Consider the following 24,173-nt stretch of genomic DNA (forward strand, 5'->3'; position numbering starts at 1 on the left):
CTCATATATTTACCCAGTATAATCCAGGTAACTCTCTTAAATTGTTTCAATCTGTGAAACGCTTACCTTATCATTGTGATCATTGTATCATTGTGTATCATTGTGAGAAACAATTCAGACATAAAAGTGTTTTGTAAACCTTGAAGTGCTATAATTATTATTGCTTTCATTGACTTTAGTGGTATCTGACTCTTCATGACTCAATTAGGGTTTTCTTGGAAAAGACACTGGAGTGGTCTGCCATTTCCTTCTGGCTCATTTTATACTGAGAAAACAGAGACAAATAGGCAAAGTGATTTGCTCAGGGTCACAGAGTAAGCATCTGAGGCTGGAATTTGAATTCTAGCTTTCCTGACTCCAGGTATGGTGCTTTCTCCACTGCGCCACCTTGTGGTCCTAAAGTGCTATATAAGTGTTTTTCATCATCATCTTCTTCACCTCTCATTGGAACCATTTTAAGACCTTCTTAATTTGTCTCTTTCATTTAGTGTTTTTTCTTTAATCCAACCTCCACACGATTGTCAAAATGATTTCCCTAAAACTTTGCTGTGACCATGTCACCATCTTCTCAAAGAATTCCATTAACTTCCTAGTACACTTAAGGGCTTATAAACATCTCTAATTCGCATTGAAGATCTTTCTAAATCTAGTTTCAGACTATTTACAGCTTTATTATGCATTACTCCACATAGATTTAGACTATGAGCTCCTCGAGAACAGGAATGTTTTATTTTATTTTGTTTTGTTTTTGTCTTTGTATTTCTGATTCATTTAAATAGCCTAAGAAACTAGCGAGAAGACAACTCATTTAATTATGGTTCTGGTTGTAATTCTGACACATCTGGGATATCCTAAATTCTAACTTCTTTTGTATTATTGTCTCCTTTATATTTCTCTCTTCATTGGGAAAAAATGTCCAATAATTGTCATTAGTTACTACCCAAAATAATTGTTCTTTGCAAAAGTAGAAAACAATTTAAGTGTCCTAAAACACTCTATCTTCCCCCAAAAAATAATATCTGGTCCAACATATTCCGTAATCATGTCCAGTACAGTATATACATAGTATATTAATTATACCTACCATATGCAATTTACTAAATGTAAATCATAATATGAATATATCTGAATATAGCTAATGGCTCCAATGGAATGGCATTACATAATACAAGTTTTGCTGTGGATTAATGTTGTTTTAGTTTATTCAATGTGTTCCCTTTTTGAAAGTATACATATTTTTCTGTCTCCAATTTCCTCTTCTATATAGTTTCTAAAAGATTACTAGCAATGGTTCAGCACTTTCATCTGAAAATTCAGTACTCTGGGGTATAATTTATATAGGCCATTAAGTCATTAAAGATTGATCTGGCTTGCTATGAACTAAAGATTTATGTGTAGTTTCATTCTGATAACCTATAGCAGATGAACAACATGTTGTTTCTCTACTTGCAACATGCTACAGTCAAAAGTGACCTGTATCTGAAATCAAATGACCTAATTCAAGTCCTGGTTTTCCTTATGATCTGAATGATCATCAACAAGTCATTTCATCTCTCAGAGATTCAATTTCATCATCTATAAAAAAGATAATAATGTTTTCCTACTTAGCCCACAAAGTTGTTTTGAAAAATATTCAAAAGCACTATGTGAATGGGAGATATTAATATTCCTGGTAAGATTTTTATTTTGGGGTGTGATATCACATTATTGTTATGCATATAATTCATTAAACCTCCAGATCCTTTTCAGCTATGTTTAGTCACACTTCCCTCAATTTGTATTTGTGAAGTTGATTTTTGAACTCAAGTAAGCCTTTACATTTATCTTCACATAGGATCATAGATCCTTAGGGCTTCCTTCCCCATCTCATTCTAAAGATAAGGAAAGGGCATTCAAGGGAGGTAAAGTAGCTTGCCCAGAGTCCCAAAGATAGTTAAAAGTTGAGGCATGATTATGAATCAGGTATTGCTAACTCCAAATGCAGTGCCCTTTCCATTTGCCCTTCAGCCTTCTATTTAAGAATATATTGAAAGTTAAAATAGAGAGGGAGATAGTAAGAAAGTTTCTCTAAATGAGTTCAAATCTTTTGGTGTGGATAAATTCTTTACCAGATAAGATTGTTGAGTTATTTGATAATGTTTTAGTAACTTTTTATTACCATGAGAAAATGGAAACACAAAAAAGTGAGAATTAAAAAAAAAGAGAATAGATTAGATTCTGTAAAGTATAGCTGAGTTAAGTTGATATCTATTACTATTAAAAATCCAATTAGATTATTAAATAAGTGATTTATGTGCATATAGGAAAGAAGTTGTATAACACTAGAAGTTTGAATGAGATTTTCTGAGCAAAAGATGTGTTGGGATGAATTATCTTATTTTTTTGTACAGGATAACTAGAATAGAAGATCAAGAGAAATCTGTAAATCTAGTATGTCTTAATTTCAGGAGGGCTTTTGCAAAGCATCTATTGTATTTTTGTAAAGAAAATAGGCACATATGGGATAAATGATAATAAAGTTGAGTATATTCACAACTGGTTAAATATCAGTATAAATCAATGAAGTTGTGTCAAGCTGGAGAGTGATGTCAAGTAGCATATTAAGATTTTGTTCTGTTCACTCTTCATCAAAGATGTAGGTAAAGGTTTCTCAAAATATATGATTGTTGTATCATGGATGGACATCTTTAGCAGTCTGATAAAGCTATGGATATCTTATCCAAATCTTTTCCATTGCATTAAATAAGATAAATGGGATTACAAAGGAAACCAGTTATAATGAAATAAAAATTTATTTTTTTCTTCATCAAGTTCACTAATCTCCAGAAACCTATAGATCTATGGAACCCAAATTTAGAATCCCAAACAGCTAAAGAAATATATTCTATGCTTATAAAATTAATAGAAAACATAATATTGAGACAAATAGCTTCGGTTGGACAGCAAACTAAGATAACAAAAATTGTGAAAGGTTTCAATTTATGGCTTGGAACAAGAAAAAATTTAGTAGGGATAAATGCAAGCAAGCTATGTTAAAAGTCGACCCTTTCCTGTACTATTGATTTTTTGTTAACTAGAGGTAAGGAGAGACATAGAATTTCATGTGAAAAAGACCTGAGGATTATAATGTACTTCTAACTGACAGAATGACATAGCTGCCAAATGTCCTTGCACTAATCTCTCTCTCTCTCTCTCTCTCTCTCTCTCTCTCTCTCTCTCTCTCTCTCTCTCTCTCTCTCTCTCTCTCTCTCTCTCAGTCTCCTCTCCTTTTTCCTCCCAAATGAAGGTCAAGAACTTGCTCTGAAATTCATAATCTTAGAGAGTTTTGAGAAGTTATGCTTTCTAGGTTGAACAATTAGCATGTATAAGAGGTGGGTCTCAAAATACGATCTTCTTTACCCTGACACTGTTGGTTATCTATCAATTCTACGTTATACTGCTTAATCTTTGACTTTTAAAACTATAGAAGAAATTCAGAACACTAATCAAATCACATCTGCAGTACTAGGTCAGTTTTGCTTGCACTTTTTAAAAGCAACAGTAACATAGGAATATGTCAATAAGAAGATAACTGGGATAATTATAACCATATCATATGAAGAATAGTTGAAGGAAATGAAATTATTTAGCCAAGAGGGAAAAAAAAATTAGATTTAGAGAATATACAAAAGTTATTTTCAATATTTGGAGACTACATTTGTGGTCTACAAAAGGAGTTAGTGGAAAGAAATTATAGAGAAGTACATTGGAATTATGACTATAACCCATGTTTTACTTAGGTCTCATGCATGCAAAATTAATCAATAAACATTTATTAAAGGCCTATTATGTGCCAGGAATTCTGCTAAGTATTATCTGCTTCTTTTAATCCCACTTGTATTTCTATATCATTGGAAACCAGAGTAGAAACTAAGAGAGTTTAGCTATCATAAATAGCAATCTTTAGGATTTGATAAGACATGATCTCTTACAGAACTTTTAAAAAAGAGTAATAGGGAGTTTTGCATCTAGCTACTACCCAAGGGAGTTTCTCCTTCACTCTTCCTGGATTCAAGCAGACCATATATGCTCAGCAAGTTGTCACTTTTTTTAGTTTGATAGGCTGCTCATTACCCTTGCAGATAAACTAGAAATTATCCAATTCCTCACACTTCTGGTCAGGAAAACAACAGCATTAACTTGGATAGGCAACCAGGAAACTGAGCTCATTCACTATCAGATCCATCAGAACCAAAATAGATAGTGCAGTTTTAGATAATTCACCTCCTCACTCCTTTCTCCTTACATTTTTCAAAGTGGGAACACTTATTTTAAAAAGTTTTTGAGTTTTTTCTGAAAAGCAGATGCTGAATATAGGCTGAGAGGAAACGGCAGTAAGGAGGTCCCCTCCAACATTAGAGTGCTTCTGTTCTAACAATCTGTCAATGATACTAAAGTCTTTTAGCTTTAGCATCAATGATCCCTAAGTCTCCCTTACCCCCTACCTTAAGAGTGTTATGGTCTAACAATCTGTCCCTCAATGATTGTAAAAGTCCTCTGGCCTAGGAATATAATAATATTTCTTCCCTTAGACTTTAGGAAGAGACTCTGTAACTAAGGTTAGTGCTATTGTTCTAACAATCTGTCCATCAATGATTCTAAAGTCTTCTGGCCTTAAGATCTGCTGGTCAGTGATAACCAATTTCCTGAGACCTCTCCTCAGTTCTACTCTAGGCCATAAAATTAGCATATCAATGACATGAAAAACCAGATAAATTTGTCCATTTTCTCTTGGTCCTTTGCTAAATTCTTTTGGAACTTAGCCTTATAAATTAGAAAATATTAAATATATCATTCCTCATTTCCTATATTCCCAAGTTACTTCCTCTCCCACTTATTTCAATGATTTTTTTTTTTTGCCTTCTCAGCAGTAAAGATCAAGTCATTTTCATTCAGATTAAAAATATATTTACTTAAGCAAAAGTAAAACTATAGTATGTTTATGTTGGATACTGAGTTATAGACATATTGAGAGTCAAAACCTTTCCATTCCTGATATGATCTGCATTTCTTCAACCTCCTCTTTTGAGGTTCAGAAGGGACCCCCAAAAGTTGGGGGTCACCAGACCAGTGTCCCAAAGTATCTCAAAATAATTTGCAGGCTGGAACCCATATTAACCCATTGAATCCATCAAGATGCAAAGTTTATTGTAATTGTAAATTTTTTTTAGGAATCTGGAAATTCATTAGGGATGCCTGTCCTTTTTTACATATGGGCATAGTGAGTAATTTGATAGTTTAAGATTAGGATGCTGTTGTCTATGTGCACTTAGGAGGCAGTGAGCTGGTATAGTGAGTTTTAAGTACCACATAACCATATATTGGCATTTGAAAAGGTATAGTTTTAAGTAGCTTTTTTTCAGCTTTCACCCCAACAGACACCCAATTGTTTTCATAGGAGAGTTTTCCCTTGTGTTTGGGAATAGCCTTGTGTTCTCTATAAGGAGGAGTTTTCTAACAATCAGAGATTTCTGAACATAAAATAGACTACTTTATGAGTGAAAGAGGGGTTGTGCTTCACTTCCTCTGGAGCATGCTGTCCTTTCTCATTCTAGTCTACCATTTGCAATTTTTGCAGCATGCTTCCAGTCTGGCTTTATATATCACTGAAGGTTTTGTACTTTGGTATGTTGAAGGATTCCCTGATTGGAACTAAGAAAGAGAAGGGGCTGATTTAGTAAAGCACAAAAGAGGTCATCCCATCCTTCCCTCACAGCTGGGAGGGTGACAGGATTGTATGCAGGAGTTTTTTATTTTCATATGAGTGATAGACTTGTTGCTGTTGCCCTCCTTCCTATCTGACTGCCAGGCAGCATGAGAACAGGGCAGATAAATCACCTATTTCACTTTACCAAGGCTGAGTCTGTATTTGGGCTGCCCTTCCACTATGTTCTTTCCTGATTTGGGGCAAACTAGATGTATATGTACAAGATTAAAGGTGACCTTTAGAAAATTCTAGAGGGCCTCAGCCTCCTTGGGGTGAAGCTGGTCAGTAGCAGGAGAATGTTCTGCTGCCTGGGAGAATGTGATCACTGACAAACATATTGACTAAGCTTAAATATTTTACCAATAGGTGTATGTATATACACACACACACACACACACACACATGCACAAAGACATGAAAGGACAGTGCTAGACTGAGGAGAAATGCAAAGTGCTTAATTAGCAGACTTGCAATTTTTTGGGAGGGAGTCTATTTTAAGTTTGTTTTTGCTATTAATAAATACTACTGGTTTTGCATTTAACATTCCTTTTGTGTACAGAATGAATTAATTGTCCTATATGTTATTCACATTATACATTAAAAAAATCTTCTATGACCTTTTGTGGGGTTGATTAAATATGAGCATAATAGGACAGAGGTGCAAAACTTAAGTTTGCAAAAAAAAAAATAACCTAGTCTCTCTATTCAGGGGCAATTGCTACTAAGACTGGACCTGGTTTATAATTTTTATTTTTTATTTTTTTTGTTTTTTTTCTGGTTTATAATTTTAAAAATATATGTTTTAGTTATGTCATTAAATAGTACCCATATATGTAAAATATTGAACAATCTTTTTTTTTTTAAATTATTGAGTTCTGATTTTTTTACCACCTACTTCCTCTTCTTCCTCTTTGAGAAGGTGAGCAATTTGATGTCAATTATATAAGTGAAGTCATATGGAAATATATTGTATTCGACTTCACATGTACAATTGATATCAAATCAGTATTTCATATCACTATAATTGATATCAAATCAAAGTCATATTACAAAAGAACACACACACATTCACACACAACCAAAGGTAAATAAAGAAATCAAAATAGTTTGCTTCAGTATGCATTTAGAGTTCTTCAGTTCTCTCTCTTTGGAGGTAGATAGAATTTTTCATCATGGGTCCTTTGCATTTTTCTTAGAATAGTGTCTTGAGCTGAGTAGTTAAAGCTCTCATAGTTAATCATTCTTTTAATATTGCTATTATTGAGTACAGTGTTCTCCTAGTTTACTTACTTCACTTTGTACAAGGTGGTAGGTTTTCAAGCTATTTCAGAAACTATAAGAAATGATACACTGTGATATTCCATCACAATCCTATGTCATAATTTTTTCAGCTTTTCAAGATTGCTGAATATCCTTTCAATTTCCAATTCTATTACATAACAAAGATAACTACTATAATTTCTTTTTGACAAATAGCCTTTTCCCTTTCCTTTAATATCTTTGATATACAGATCTAATAATGATATTGTTGAGTCAAAGGTTATAAACAGTTTAACAGTTCTTTAGGTATAGTCCAAAACTGTTCTCCAGAACATTTGGACTATTTCACAACTCCACCAATAATAAGTTAGTATTCCAATTTTTCTATGTTCCCCAGTACTTTGATAAGTGTGAAGCAGTAGCTCAGAATTGTTTGAATTTTCATTTCTCTAATCAATAGTGATTGAGAGCATTTTTTCATGTGATCATTAATAATTTGGTTTCTTCTTATGAAAATTTCCTGTTTATATCTTTTGACCATTTATCAACTAAAGAATGGCTCTTATATTTTTATATAAATTTGGCTCAGTTCCCTATATATTTTAGAAATGAGACCTTAATTAAATAATTTCTTGCAAATTTTTTCTAGTTCTCCATTTTCCTTTTAATTTTGGCTGCATTGGATTTATTTGTATAAAAGCTATATATTATGTAATCATAATTCTATATTTTAATCCACATGAAACTCTCCATCTCTTATTTAGTCAGAAGCTCTTCCATTATCCATTTATCTTACAGAGGCATTTTTTCCCATTATTCCCTAATTTACTTATATTATCATACTTTATGTATCAGTTGTTTGTGCAGAGCATTCAGTTAAAAAATAAACTTTAAGTACTACTATTTGCTATATGCATTGTGCAAATTGCTGGGACATAGAGAAAGGCAAAAGACAGACTCTCCTCTCAAGAAAGTCACAATATGATGGGGAAGATAACATGCAAACAATTGTGTACAATATATTTTTTAAAAATGTATATAGCATAAATTAAAGAAAACAGAGGGAAGAAACCTGAATTAAGACTAAATAGGAAAGACTCATTGTAAAAGATGAAAATTTAGTTGGTATTCAAAGGAATCCAGAGAATGCAGGAGATAGAAATGATAAGAGAGAAAATCCCAGGAATAGGAGACAATGAGTGAAATGATTAACCCCATATGACATTTTAAGGGGAGACACTGCTTTAAATTCACCACGCCAGCTTACAAAAGAAGCTCAAGAGGCTTTGAAAGAAGTTGAACTGGCTTTATCCAATGTAGTTGAAAGAGTAACTCAAAAACCCTTGGAAATATCAGTTTTTGCTATGAAAGAAGCACCCACAGCAATCCTTCATCAAGGAGACAGTGTGATAGAGTGGGTGAACCTCCCAGCACAACCAGAACAAAGCCTTACTCCTTACCCAGTGCTTGTGGCTAGAATTTTATTAAAGGCCATTAAGCAAGTAGTACAATTATCTGGGACAAGACCTGACAAGATATACACCTTTTATACAAATGCACAAATTAATGTATGCTGTGAGACCATCCCAGAGTGGCAAATTTTATTGTCCATGGCTCCAAATTTTGCACATGGATCTCCATTAAAGATAACCAGACTACTGCATAATTGGCAATGGATTTTTGAGGAGAAGGTTTCTAAGGTTCCTCTTAAAGGACCAACTATTTTTACAGACGCAGCCAAACAAAATATTTGTGCTGTATACTCTCATGATTTAACCGTAAAAAGAATAGTCAGAACTCCTTTTCAGTCCACTCAGCAGAACGAATTATATGCGATCATGCTAGCTCTCACTTATTACCCAGGCGACATAAATATAATATCTGATTCAGCCTATTCAGTAGGTGTGGTACAAAGAATTGCCACAGCCCAAATAAAATTTGGAGAACATAGGGTGGTCAAATTTGCAGTTTCTAATATATATCAGCTCTTTAAGGAACTTCAAAAGCAAGTGAGAAAGCATCCAGGAAAGATTTATATTCTATAATAAAAATGGGCCTAACTCAATAATTAATACATATAATGTAATACAATTGGCTATAAGAAGTTATTTAAGTGATAGAATGATGAAAAGGAAAGTACAGGAGGAAGAAGTGCCAACTTTACTAGGTGAAAAGGAGGACAAATCAGATGAGAATGGAGTTAATTACAATTCTGAGTATGATACTTCACAGCAGGAGGAATTAGGTGATTTCACATCTCATGACCCTCCCCCCGCAATTAACCCTTCATGGGTGGAACAAGGGGGAGGGAGAAAACAGGAGTGTTTTCAGAGGAAGAAGCTACGAGTCGAGAGTTCAGTGGACAACCAGATTCATCTTCATCTCACACCACTGTGGTAGGTGGCTGGGCTCCTACACGCCCCCCCACTGAGACCAAGCTGATCTGAAAGACTCACCAGAAAGCTAGCTGAGCCCCAAGTGAAGTAGACAAGAGATGCATTCCATCTCTGTGCTGGTTGTGGAGGCTGAAGAAAGCAGAGGCAGAGGCTGAAGGACAAAACCTTTGGATTTGGCGACATTCGGAGGGAGCTCTTGGAACCAAGCAGAGAGATAGACCTCTAAGCTAACCGGGCTATATTGGAGATAATAAAAGATCTGAACTTTTATCACCTGGCTGTGTTTTGAGAAGAAAAAGCTCACCACATTTATTTCTTTTTAGATTTTTGGAGAGTGCTATACTTTTCATACTATATATGTAGTGTTGACTATTGAACCCATTCCCGATGTGAGCAGGTTTTCAGAACTGAGTCTTTCCTCTCTTGTATTGTTTGTATTCTTCTTCTATATCATTTGTATCACATGATTACTATTTTTATCTTAACTCTGCCAGTCTTTCCTTACCCTATTGTTGATGTAAATCTTAAAAATATAGTATACATTTCCCAGGAAAAAAAACAATTTTTTTGGATGTTTAAACAGTTTCTCTATGCTGAATTCCTCAAAATTGCTCTTTAATATTGACCCTTATCTGTTAAATTTTCTGTTAAGTTCAGCTTTGGTTGAAAGAAAGTCCTGAAAATTTGCAAGTTCATTTAATATCCATTTTTTTCTCATTTAAAATTTAGATAATTTTGTTGGATGTGATATTTTTGGCCACAGTAATAGTTTTTTTTTTCTTTTTCCCATTGTGGATAGATTGATTCCAGAACATGTGGTCTTTTATTGAATAAGGTGCTCATAAGTCTTGTACAATTCTAATTGTAACTGCTCCAATGTTTTGAATTGTTTTTTTTTTCTTGCTTTTTGCAAAATTTTCATTTTGATCTGGGGGTTTCAAAATTTGGCTGAAAAATTCCTGACATTTTCCACAAAGAATCTTTTGTGGTGATAATCAGTTATGGTTCCTTTGGTCACTCGCTCCCTCCTACTTAGATAACTGTGGTAATTCTAGAGCTAATACATGCCGAGGAACGCTGACCCAGGCCCCCTTCCCCCCGCGGGTGGGGGCCCCCGGGGATGCGTGCATTTATCAGACCAACCAGATGAAAACAACAAAGGAAATAGGAAATCAAATCAGATTAGTGGGTTTCTGAAGGGGTACACATAAATCCATCAACATGGGCCAGAACTTTGTAACAGATATACATGGTATACATAAATCCATCAATATGGGAGGCATTACACATAATTTACATAAGCACATAGCAATATAACACAGGCTAGTAGTAATGTAACAAATAACAAGAATCAACCTGAAAATTTACACATGTCCATAAGTCCTAGAAACAGTCCAATAGGATTCCATTGTCCATTAGTTCATGTGCCAGGAATCCAATAGTTCCTGTAAGCTCTGAAGTACTGCAAAAAGTCTCATCAACAATTTTTCATCTTAAGGAATCCAATGATTCTTGCTAGTTTTTCAAGAACTGAAACAGTCTCATCTTGTCTTAGGAAATCCAATGATTCCTGGGATTTTAAAAAGTTCTTTTAACAGTCTCCTTGTCAGCTATGCTCTTTCAATGGTGAGTACAATCAGCAACCAGAACCACCCGATATTTCTTGGGTCTTCTCCTTTGTTTCAAGGGTCTGTAAGTCAAGCTTATGAGAAGAACAGCAAGGAAATTGATATCACTGGATAACAGATTACATGGAGGTGGTAAAGTATAAAACTAGAACTGTAGGGGTGAACCAGGTTATTAAAGAATTTAGAAATCAAAAAAGAAAATTTTATATTTGATCTTGAAAGTAATAGGTGATCAATAGAGGTGATTAAATGGAAGCAAGGATGACATACTCAGACCTAAATTTAGAAAGATCAGTTTGAAAGTTGACTGAAGTATGGGCTGCAGTGGGGACAGAATTAAGGCAGGAAGACCAGCCAACAAATGTTTCAAGTATGATATAAGGAGGGCACTATGGTAATGGCAGTCCCATATATGAAACATCTAGGAAACAAATGGCCCTATGGTAATAGCAGTCCCATATATGAAAGATGATATGAATATAAAATTGACAGGGCTTGACAATGGATTGGATATTGGCAGGAATGAATAAGAAATAGAAAGAGTGAGGCATCCACAATGACACTTAGATAAGGAAGAAGTACCCTCAACAAAAGTTCAGAATAGGTTAATACTAGGGAGGGGGATAGATAATGAATTCAGTTTGGGACAAGTTGAGTTTAAGATGTCTATAATCCACTTAAATGAACAGATCTGAGAATGAATAGAAAGTGATAGGATCACTAAACAGAATAGATTCTATGGTGAAGAGAAAGAGATCAAAGACAAAAACTCTGTGAAACACCTACAATGAGCACACAGCCCTAATGAAGACCTTGCAGGAAGACTGAGGAATGTCATAATGATAATAAGGGATAATGGATAATGGAGAGTCATGAAAACCTAGAGAAAAGAAAATATCAAAAAGAGAATGATCTAAATGCCAAAGTGTGTGGAAAGACTAAGGCAGATGAGGATTGAGAAACATATTTGACTTGGGAAAAGAAAATTGATTTTAATTTAAAGATCACTAGTGAGCCATCTACACCCAGAAAGAGGACTGTGGGAACTGAGTATGGACCACAACATAGCATTTTCATGCTTTTCATTGTTTTTTGCTTGCATTTTATTTTTTCTTTGATTTTTTTCTTGTGTAACAAGATAATTGTATAAATATGTATGCATATAGTGGATTTAACATATATTTTTATCATGTTTAATCTATATTGGATTACTTGCAATCTAGGAGAAGGGGGGGAAGAAGGGAAAATTGGAACACAAGGTTTTGCGAGGGTTAATGTTGAAAAATTACCCAAGCATTATGTTTTGAAAATAAAAAAGCTTTACTACTAATAAAAAAGATCGCTGGTAACTTTGGAGACAGTGGTTTGAGAGTTTTAGTTGACTAATGTAATCAAAAAGCATATAGTAGAAAATTAAGAGAGTGAGGGAAAGGAATTAGGATTATCAATTGTATATTAAATTCTCCAGGTGTTTAGCTATAAAAGGGAGAAGAAATGTGGGACAATGGGTAGTGGAGATGGGATCGAGTTATTTATTTGTTTTTTTTTTTTTTAAGATGGGATACACATCTTAGGTTTGTTTGTAGGAAGTGGGGAAACAGCTGGTAGAGAGGGAGAGAGTGAAGATAGATAAACTAGGAATGATAGAAGGTACAATCTTCTGGGGAAGACTAGATGGGATGGGATCAGGTTAGAGGTAGTAGAGGACTGACAAAAAGTAAAGCACTGGTAAGGAAAAGTGCCACTTCTTTACATGAAAAAAAAAAAAGATGAAAGAAGAAATAGTGGCAGAAGTTGTGTGATATAAAATGAAGAGAGGAAAAAAGTGAGCTCTTGGGAATGTCTTCAATTTAACATGAGACAAAGCTCTCAGCTGAGAAATTGGGAGGAGTGGGGCTTTGGAAGATTTGAAGAGGAATTAAAAAGTTTAGGAAATCATAGTTTATCACTTGGGAGATATGAAAGAATTGCCCTGCTACAGTGAGAGCTCAGCTGAGTCTATATAACAAATTTGTAATGCATCTAGTCAGCATAATTTCATGATTTCCTCCAGTTTCATTCAATAGCATGTGAGTTGGAGTGAAGGCAGCAGATTTTGGAAATAATTCAAGAATGAGGCTTGGCAAGGAAAGATCATCATGAGAATAAAGGGGGAAAATACTGAAGATAAGGTAACAGTGTAGAGTTGAACTGGATTATCAAGGTAATGGATACAGTTTTCAAAAGTATAGTCAAGACAGGGGCAATGATCTGGGAAAGAAGTAAGGGTTTCAGAGATTGGAGGTCATGGTAAAGATAGCATTTGTGATTGCAAGACAGAAGGAGAGGTGGTATGCTTAGAGATTGTGATGAAATAAAGAAATTATAGATTTCATAAACATAAAAGCAGTACATTTGTCAGTCATGGAAGATTCAAAGGAATGATCATCCCTGTGTGTAGTTGATGTGGGGTAAAGGAGTGTTTCATGCAAAATAACTAACTTCAGGATCTTAGAGGTTAAATTATTTCAAGGACTATCCATCTAACTATGTATATATTTATCTCTAAATGTGTTTATATGAATATGTGGTTATATGTGTGTATGTGTGTTTAAGTTCCTTAATATGAAAGCAAGAGTTGGTGAGTAGGAAAAGACTGTGAGAAAGGCATCAAACTAACTGAGAAAAGAAGGGCAGTTTACTGGAAGTCAATAGACAAAAGCTACCAAATTTGATTAGATGGTAGATATAGATAGAGAGATTGCTGAGTGATATCAGTAAGGGGTGATCTTGAAAATGAGATTAGGCAGCAAGGAGCATTCTAAAACTCTTCTCAAAACGTGAGTAGGGAATGAATAAAAGTTTTAATTGATGCTAGAAAGGGTGGTCCAGAAAAGACTATGTTGTCTGCAGAAAGCTAGATATTGATGAGAGCAAGAATATAGAAGGAGTGGGAAAAGGAAAAAAATAAAATCAAGTTTGTTAGCTATGGATCAAACATTCTAGAGATCACAATGGAAAGGGTGGGTATCTTTACAAAGGAATATTGTTAGAGAATGGGGGTGGGGGAGGGTTGGGAATAACAAAATGGCTCTTGTAATACAGAAAATAGGGTTTGAATAAATATAGTCTTTCAGTGTCCCAACCCATGTGGTCCAGTAGTAGTTCTTAGAGACCAGATGAGATAGATTCTTCATTATTAGAATCATTCAAGAAGTTCCTAGATGATTGCTTTTAGAAATTCAAGCAAAGGTTTGGATTGGATGACCTTTGAGATTCCTTCAAATCATATTCTACTTGTATATGAATTAAAGCAGCATGCAATCAAATGAAATTATAGTCATAATTTACACATTTTCATATTAAGGTTATATTAGATTATTTAAAGATATAATATCAATAAAATAATATGTTTACACTTGGTATGAAATTAATCCAATCATTGTGGTGAATAGAAAAACCTAATGACCTTTTATTGTGTGAGTGATTTCTTTTAACAATCGGTGGGATATATTCATATCACAGCTTGACTAAGCCTTACTCTAAAAACTACAGATTAGGTATATCTTCAAAGACTAATATTTCAAAATCATTTCAAAATGATTTTAAGTAATTTGGTTAAGTTTTTATTATGTGTACTAAGCTAGACCCTTGATTTATTAGAAGTTTAACTCTATTCTGGTACATCAGTATTTAATTTATTCAAGACACTGAATTTAATATTTTTCTTAGTCATGGTCCTATTGTGTTAATGTACTTATAAAATACATTCATATTTATACATATATATGTAAAAACCAATAGAATAGTAATAAAAGACCAAAGAAAAAAGTAACTTAAAGCTGCATTTCATCAGTTGCAAGAAAAAATTACCAAGACCACATTGCACAACACCAGTATACTACTACTGTGGACCTGATAGAAATGTCGTGATGATGAATAGGATGAAATTACCATCAGAATGTGCGGTGTGTGCATATGTTCCTCACTTAATGATTATTTGCAGATAAACTCATTAATGTTGCTCTGACCCAAATTTATCATTTGAGGTTTGAAATATTTTCTCACCAATCATACTTTTACTCATAAAATGCTATGAGATTCACAGATGAGATGCACTATTCTATTATATCAAACCAAATGTGAATTAAGTTGCAATGTATGAAAATGGCTTGTCATCATATATTGCTTGCTTTAGGTCTAGTGTGTGATCTCAGTGGGGTCTAGAGCACTCACTGGGATGTTCTTAGAGCAGTGATCTCCAAACTTTTTGCTTGCATATATCAAACAATAAAATATTTTTTGTGTATACCAACTAATACATATATGTATATATTTTTATATTTAAATTATAAGTACATATTACATTATTAAATTTATACAAAATAGAAATTTAAAAGGGTTGAAACAAAGATCAAATAATATTTAATCCTAGAGTCAATAAAGAATCCCAGGAGTTTATTGGATACGAGAATGCATGGTTAAACCAATATTTTAGGGACATCACCTTGGTAGTTATGTGGATAGTAGATTGGAAAGAGGAAAATATTTTTCTGGGGCAATTAGAAGATTATTGCAATAGTCCAAGTGATGAAAGTCTAAGTGAAGATTGTAGTTTTGTGAGTGGAGAGAAGATGTATATGAGAGATGTTGTGGGAAAAGGAGTGATCAGTTTTGCAACAGACTAGATATGCAACAGACTATTTTGAGAGTAAGGAGTTCAAATATTAATGCAAATTGAGGTGATTTGAATGATGATTTGAATTGAGAAATTCAGGAAAGGGATAGGTTTAGAGGAAAGCTATTCTAATGAGGTTCATGATGCTGAAAGAAATCTACTCAAGGTTATTCATTCTGTAAAACTTTGTCTTTTCTAAAAATATGGGTAGGGCAATATGATATTGCCTCAAAGCAATGGGAGAGGCAGAAATTTTTTCCCATACAGTTGCTGATAGATTATGCATAGATTAGGTTATCTACTAATAGTTCATTTTAGGCAAGGAGGCTGTGGTAAAAGAAGGTAGACATGTGTGAGGGAGAGTAGTGAGCAAAAGTGGTCTAAAAGATTAGAATAGTTATACAGGACACAAATCTATGATTAGTGATCATGGCTAGAGTAGGATGTAACCCATCTTCTTGCTTATTAGTTATTTATTTATTAGTTAGTTATTTAAATATCCTTTGGAAGCATGCAAGTGTTCCTGGGGGATGCATAGCCCCTGCTTTTAAGACAATTTCATTAGAGTATAAATTCTTTGCAAGCAAAGATGATATTGATTTTCATGCTTCTATTCCAGAATTTGTCATAGTGTTCATATCTCTAGCATACAAATTTGAGTATATGTGTACATACTGATTGAAATGTTTAATTGAACTTTTAACAATTCCTCTGCTTAATAATCTGTTCCTGAAGAAAACAAAACAAAACAAAACGAAATAGTCATTCAGTAAGCTTGAGAAACAACTGAATTGCTACAAGAGAACTTTATCTTTTAAATAAAGGATCCTTGTTAACCCAGAGATTCTTATCTGAGCAGAAGCACATGGCAAAATGTAGGGTAGATAATGAGAAAAGCATCACTTAAGCTTTCCATCCTGCATAAAGTGTAGAAAGAGGCACAGATTTAGTAGTATTTCAGAATAATCTCAAAAAAAAAAATGCAGTTTCAGCTGTAAAAAAATATATATGTTTAAGGTGGGGTGGAGCCAAGATAGTGGAGAGGGCATATGCATCTATCTAAGCTTTCCCTTACCTCCAGACTACTTCTCTTATGCAACAGCCTCAGAATTAGTGCTTGACTGATAAACCCAAAGGTCTGTTTTTTGCTCTCAGGCGGGACAGCTAAGCCAGGTGCAGTGTCAGGCAAATTGGCAGTGAGAGCACAGAAGGCATCTCAGGTTGAACAGACCTGAGGGAGGGTGGGTGTGGTCTCAGCCAACAGAAAATTTGTAGGGAGCTACAGTGTTGGCTGCTTTGCTCTAGCAGCAAGCCAGTAGATCAGCAGAGAAACAAAAACACAGGGGATAAAGACTATAACCCTGAAATGCTAGAGTTGCTCTGGACCTGGCCATACTTACCCAGCACCAGGAGGGATGTAGCATGATCTCAGTGAGCAAGGCTAATCCAAGTGCAGATGCTGATCCTAGCACATCCATTGCTGGTCCCACTGCTGCTTCACTGTACTTCTGTTGTCTGGAGAGGAAGCTTAGTAATACCACACTGCCATAAAAGCAGACCGCAGCTGTTTTTTGTTTGTTTGTTTGTTTTGTCAAACATAAAGTGGGCCCTAACCATAGATAGCTTTTATACTGATAGAGAGCAGACTTCAAACCTTGAGGAGATTAAAAACTGATTATCTCCAAATGAAATCCCAAAGGGGGATATGATCTGGTTCCTACCACATAAGGCTCTCATAGAAGAAATTTAAAAGGCTCTTACAAGAAAGCTAGAAGAAAATGGGGAAAGGAAAAAGAAGCTTGGCAAGAGGATCTGGATAAGTCATTCTAATCATTAAAAGATCGAGTGGATAAAGATATCAACTCCTTGAAAAACAGAATTAGTGAATTGGAAAAAGAAAATAGCTCTCTAAAAAATAAAATTTGTGAAATGGAAAAAAATTCCATAGAACAAAACAACTCATTTAAAAACTTAATTGGACAATTACAAAAAGAAATTTAAAAAGTAAATGAAGACAATAATTCATTAACAATCAGAATTGAACAAATGGAAATGAATAACTCAGGGAGACATCAAAAATCAGTCAAGCAAGCAAAACCAAAAAAAAAAAAAAAATGAAAAAATATGCTTCGAGAGTATTGTCCAATCAGTAAGTAGCCTCATGTATTTGGTTGTATGAACCTCAGTGCATGAACTCAAGAGTTTCAGCCCTCTACAGTTATTATCTATATAAACTATTTGAAAAAATAGGAAATGAAGGACTTCTACCAAATTCCTTTTATGACACAGACATGTTACTGATACCTAAACCAAGGACAAAAACAGAAAAATAAAATTATAGACCAATCTCCCTAATGAATATTGATGCCAAAATTTTACATAACATATTAGCAAAAAGATTACAGAACATCATCCTCAGGATAATACACCACGACCAAGTAGGATTTATACCAGGAATGCAGGATGGGTTCAATATTAGGAAAACTATTAACATAATTGACTATATCAATAACCAAATTAACAAAAATCATATGATCATCTCATTAGATGTGGAAAAAGCATTTGATAAAATACAACGCCCAGTCTGATTAAAAACACTAAAGAGTATAGGAATAAATGGACTTTTCCTTAAAATGGTTTCCTTAAAACCATCAGTAAACATTATATGTAATGGTGATAAACTGCAACCATTCCCAATAAAATCAGAAGTAAAACAAGGTTGCCCACTATCACCATTACTATTCAATATTGTATTAGAAATGCTAGCTTCAGCAATAAGAGATGAAAAAGAGATTAAAGGAATTAGAGTACGTGATGAGGAAACCAAATTATCATTCTTTGCAGATAATATAATGGTATACTTAGAGAACCCCAGAGATTCTACTAAAAAGCTATTAGAAATAATCCACACCTTTAGCAAAGTTGCAGGATACAAAATAAACCCACATAAATGTGCAGCATTTTTATATATCACCAAAAAAATCCAACAGCAAGAGATACAAAAAGAAATTCCATTTAAAATAACTATCAATAGTATAAAATACTTGGAAATCTATCTGCCAAAGGAAAGACAGGAACTATATGAGCAAAACTACAAAACCCTTTCCACACAAATAAAGTCAGATTTAAATGATTGGAAAAATATTTAGTGCTCTTGGATAGGCCAAGCAAATATAATAAAGATGACAATACTATCTAAACTAATCTATTTATTTAGTGCTATGTCAATCAGACTCCCAAGAAACTATTTTAATGAACTAGAAAAAATAACAGCAAAATTCATATGGAAGAATAAAAGGTCAAGAATTTCAAAGGAACTAATGAAAAAAAAAATCAAATGAAAGCGGCCTAGTTGTACCTGATCTAAAACTATATTATAAAGCAGTGGTCACCAAAACCATTTGATATTGTCTAAGAAATAGACTAGTTGATCAGTGGAATAGGTTAAGTTGACAGGACAAAATATTCAATAACTGTAGCAATCTAGTGTTTGACAAACCCAAAGATCCCAACCTTTGGGATAAGAATTCTGTATTTGACAAAAACTGCTGGGAAAACTGGAAATTATTATGGAAGAAACTAGACACTTAACACCGTACACCAAGATAAGATTAAAATGGGTTCATGATTTAGGCATCAAGAATGAGATTATAAATGAATTAGTGGAACATAGGAGAAGGAAGGAATTTGTGATCAAAGAAGACCAAGGTTCTGATTCTACTCACATGAAAGTTTCAATTTCATCATCTGAAAATTTTCTGTTCATGTCTTTTAACCATTTATCAATTAGAGAATGGCTTGATTTCCTATAAATTAAAGTCAATTCTGCATATATATTGGAAATGAGGTCTTTATCAGAACCTTTAACTGTAAAAAATGTTTTCCCAGTTTATTACTTCCCTTCTAATCTTTTCTTCAAGGAATTTGTGATCAAAGAAGAACTAGATTCTGATTCTATTCACATGAAAGTTTCAATTTTATCATCTGAAAATTTTCTGTTCATATCTTTTAACTATTTGTCAATTGGAGAATGGCTTGATTTCCTATAAATTAGAGTCAATTCTGCATATATATTGGAAATTAGGACTTTATCAGAACCTTTAACTGTAAAAATGTTTTCCCAGTTTATTACTTCCCTTTTAATCTTTCTGCATTAGTTTTGTTAGTACAAAAGCTTTTTAATTTGATAATTCAAAATTTTCTATTTTGTGATCAATAATGAACTCTAGTCTAGACCTTCAGGCCTATTCCAACTCTGAAGTAGAGGGAGCCTTACTTGATTTTCACAACTGTCTTGAGAGATCTCACTTCATCTCACTCAGTCCCCCCTGTTATTTGTACACTGAGATGTCTTCACATTTTTGTAACATAACTTCACATTCCCTATCTAATTCCTCATCACCTTCTGGCTCTTGTTGGTCTTCTTGGGCCACTGGTTCCCATCCTTGTCCTTTTAACACCATCAATCTAACAGACCCTTCAGTTTTTCCTTCCAAACTAATCATTCTGGACAATGAGTTTTGGACTATTCCAGTTACCAATCAGATCAAACAAGATATGCAGGTAGGGAGTAATATACCATTAAGTGGTATAGGCCAAACCAAAGAAGCTGCTTCCCCCAAACTAGGACCACCAGGAAATATTGAATGGTGAGGTCCAGGTATGTACAGGAATATGAGCAAGTTTTCTAATGTTCTTAGTGATTTCTTTTACTAGATTTCCATTGTCATCAATCCTTATACAACATGTTGATAAATTTAGTTTCGCACAGCACCCCAATAATTCATGCCAATCAATAATTCAGCCTAAAACAGCCTCTCTGGTTTGAGTAGCTTGTCAGCCAACAGATCTAGTACCTTAGCCTCTGATTGGTGATAATTTCTTCAACTGATTGAAGTCTAATTATCCTATTCAACATATATATCCCCAACTTCCATCTTCAGCCCAGGTGGCTGGCCCATACTCTTTAACTATTCTTTCTGGGGGCCAGGTGTCACCCTAACCATTTGCATCTCCAGTCTGGGTAATGGAGGTATCTAAACTCCATTTCCCTCTTCCCAAATCATCATACAACTGAATCCCTAAATACGGGTCTGCCTGTTCAGGAAGAAAGAAAAATTTTGGCCTTCTTAATCAAAATATAACAGATCCTCTTAATGAGTTAGTGAGTACACTGTGAGGTTAAGGTGAAATTCCTAGGGGAAAATATATCAGCTCCCAAATAGCCAAAAAGGCTCAAAGTAATTTAAAAAATAAAAAGAGTAATATATAGACAATTATAATGCACTGGGTTCAGAGATTGTGTTCCCATTCAGTGGAGGCCCCTTCCTCAAATGTAATTTGAGGCTTCCCTTATCTTCAACTGTCCAATCTGATAAAGGTGGTGCCACAGGTCCTTTTGTTCTGTTATGATGTGTCCAGCCTCATACCTCATACCTGGGTCCGAATTGCAGTGTCTGAGGTCAGTAGGGTCTGCAAGTAAGGTAACTTCTCATCCTTCCAGGATCAGATCAAAATCTAATCTGCAAGCTGAATTCTATGAACAGAATTCCTCCTAGAGGAGGAGTCTGAGCTATTAATCCTTTTTGTTGTAGTTCTTATAAATGTTGTACCAATGATTTAACATATCTCTTAAGAAATACAATCCTTTATCCCTAAAATAGGGTCCCAGTTTCCCATATGATAAGCTTGGAAAGGATGACCATACAACAATTCACAAGGTGAAAGCCCAATATCTCTACATGGTTTGGTTCTGATTCTGATCAGAGTGAGAGGAGATGTATAGTCCAAGGTAGTTGGGTCTCTAAACATAATTTAGTCATTTGCCATTTTGTTTCTTGATTCCTCCTTTCCACTTTCCCAAAAGAGGGAGGATGCCAAGGGGTATGGAGATCCAAAGTGATTTCTAAGGCCCTAATCAGATCTGCAATACTTGGGCAGAAAAATTTATTCCCAGATCTGAATCTACCCTTTCCATTATTCCATATCTGGGAATAATTTGTTCTAATAAGACCTTATTTACTGTCGAAGCAGTTGCTCAGCCTGAGGAGAATGCCTCCAGCCATGAAGTCAGATGGTGCACTATGACCAGCAAGTATTTGAGGTGACCCACTGGTGGCAGCTCAGTGAAGTCCTCCTGGAAGCTTTAGAATAGTCTGATTCCCAGAGGTTGTCTCCTTTTCGGGACCTGGCATTGAGCAGCCTTGTTAGTCCTTCAACAAATGGGAAAGCCTTCCACCAGTTGTTAGGTCACATTATATAAGCCGGGGGAAACATGCCTTGTTAGGACAACATCACACAGGTTTTGGACATCCCAGAGACTGTCCTGGTGCAGTTGCTGAAGGACCTGCCTCATACTTGCTTTGGTCAATACCTTTCTGCCATCAGGTAAAAGCTTCCGAGTTCTCAACTGCTCTGAGAGTCAAGGCCTTCTCTTTTTCTTTTTGTGTAAAATTGGGAGAGGGCAGACTAAGGGGAAGTACAGGTATCAAGGCCATTATATGAGTAATCTCCTGGTCTCCAGATCCTTTGGCCTCCTCATCTGCTAATCTATTTCCTCTTGCCTCAAAAGAATTCCCATCTGATGTTCCTTTACGTGTACTACTGCTACTTTCTTAGGAGCCAGAATGTTTTCCAGTTCCTCTCTGACTAGTGTATGATGGACCAGTTATCTACCTTTACTATTTACAAACCCTCTTTCTTCCCCAATTTTTCCCAATATATGCACCATATCCCAGGCATATTTCGAATTAGTGTATATATTCCCATCCTAGTCCCTCAATAACTTCAACACTTGATTTAAGGCATACAATTCACAAGTTTGAGCTGACCAATGGGCAGGTAGACTGCCATTGATAACAGTAGAAATTTTATCTCCATAAACAATAGCAAATCCATTTTTCCTTTTCCCATATAACATCCTAGAATCATCTATAAACCAAAATACTCCCCCAGGTATTGGCAATTGTTATAAATCCTGTCTTACTTTTGTTTGAAACTTAATTAACTAACACCATATACCAAGATAAGATCAAAATGGGTCCATGGCCTAGGCATAAAGAACGAGATTATAAATAAATTAGAGGAACATAGAATAGTTTATCTCTCAGACTTGTGGAGGAGAAAGAAATTTGTGACCAAAGATGAACTAGAGACCATTACTGATCACAAAATAGAAAATTTTGATTACATCAAATTAAAAAGCCTTTGTACAAACAAAACTAATGCAAACAAGATTAGAAGGGAAGCAACTAACTGGTAAAACATCTTCACAGTTAAAGGTTCTGATAAAGGCCTCATTTCTAAAATATATAGAGAACTGACTCAAATTTATAAGAAATCAAGCCATTCTCCAATTGATAAATGGTCAAAGGATATGAACAGACAATTTTCAGAGGATGAAATTGAAACTATTACCACTCATATGAAAGAGTGCTCCAAATCATTATTGATCAGAGAAATGCAAATTAAGACAACTCTGAGATACCACTACACACCTGTCAGATTGGCTAAGATGACAGGAAAAAATCATGATGAATGTTGGAGGGGATGCGGGAAAACTGGGACACTAATGCATTGTTCGTGGAGTTGTGAACGAATCCAACCACTCTGGAGAGCAATCTGGAATTATGCCCCAAAATTTATCAAATTGTGCATACCCTTTGATCCAGCAGTGTTTCTATTGGGCTTATATCCCAAAGAAATACTAAAGAAGGGAAAGGGACCTGTATGTGCCAAAATGCCCTATTTGTAGTGGCTAGAAACTGGAAAATGAATGGATGCCCATCAATTGGAGAATGGCTGGGTAAATTGTGGTATATGAATGTTATGGAATATTATTGTTCTGTAAGAAATGACCAGCAGGATGAATACAGAGAGGACTGGCGAGACTTACATGAACTGATGCTAAGTGAAATGAGCAGAACCAGGAGATCATTATACACTTCGACAACGATATTGTATGAGGACATATTTTGATGGAAGTGGATTTCTTTGACAAAGAGACCTAACTGAGTTTCAATTGATAAATGATGGACAAAAGCAGCTACACCCAAAGAAAGAACACTGGGAAACGAATGTGAACTATCTGCATTTTTGTTTTTCTTGCCGGGTTATTTATACCTTCTGAATCCAATTCTCCCTATGCAACAAGAGAACTGTTCGGTTCTGCAAACATATATTGTATCTAGGATATACTGCAACATATCCAACATATAAAGGACTGCTTGCCATCTAGGGGAGGAGGTGGAGGGAGGGAGGGGAAAAAAATCGGAAAAGAAATGAGTGCAAGGGATAATGTTGTCAATATAAAGTAATCATTAAATAAAAATTTAAAAAAAAAAAGCCATAAAAAAAAAAAGAAACTTAATTAACTCTAAGCAATGACATTCCTCTCCAAGGGATAAAAAGGAAGCAGAATTAAGATTATGATCTTGGGTGACTACTAAATCATCCTTTTCTGATAGTGTTGCCTTTTATTTCAAAAT

The sequence above is a fragment of the Antechinus flavipes genome, chromosome 5 (genome assembly GCF_016432865.1).
Source record: "Antechinus flavipes isolate AdamAnt ecotype Samford, QLD, Australia chromosome 5, AdamAnt_v2, whole genome shotgun sequence".
NCBI classification, from domain to species: Eukaryota; Metazoa; Chordata; class Mammalia; order Dasyuromorphia; family Dasyuridae; genus Antechinus; species Antechinus flavipes.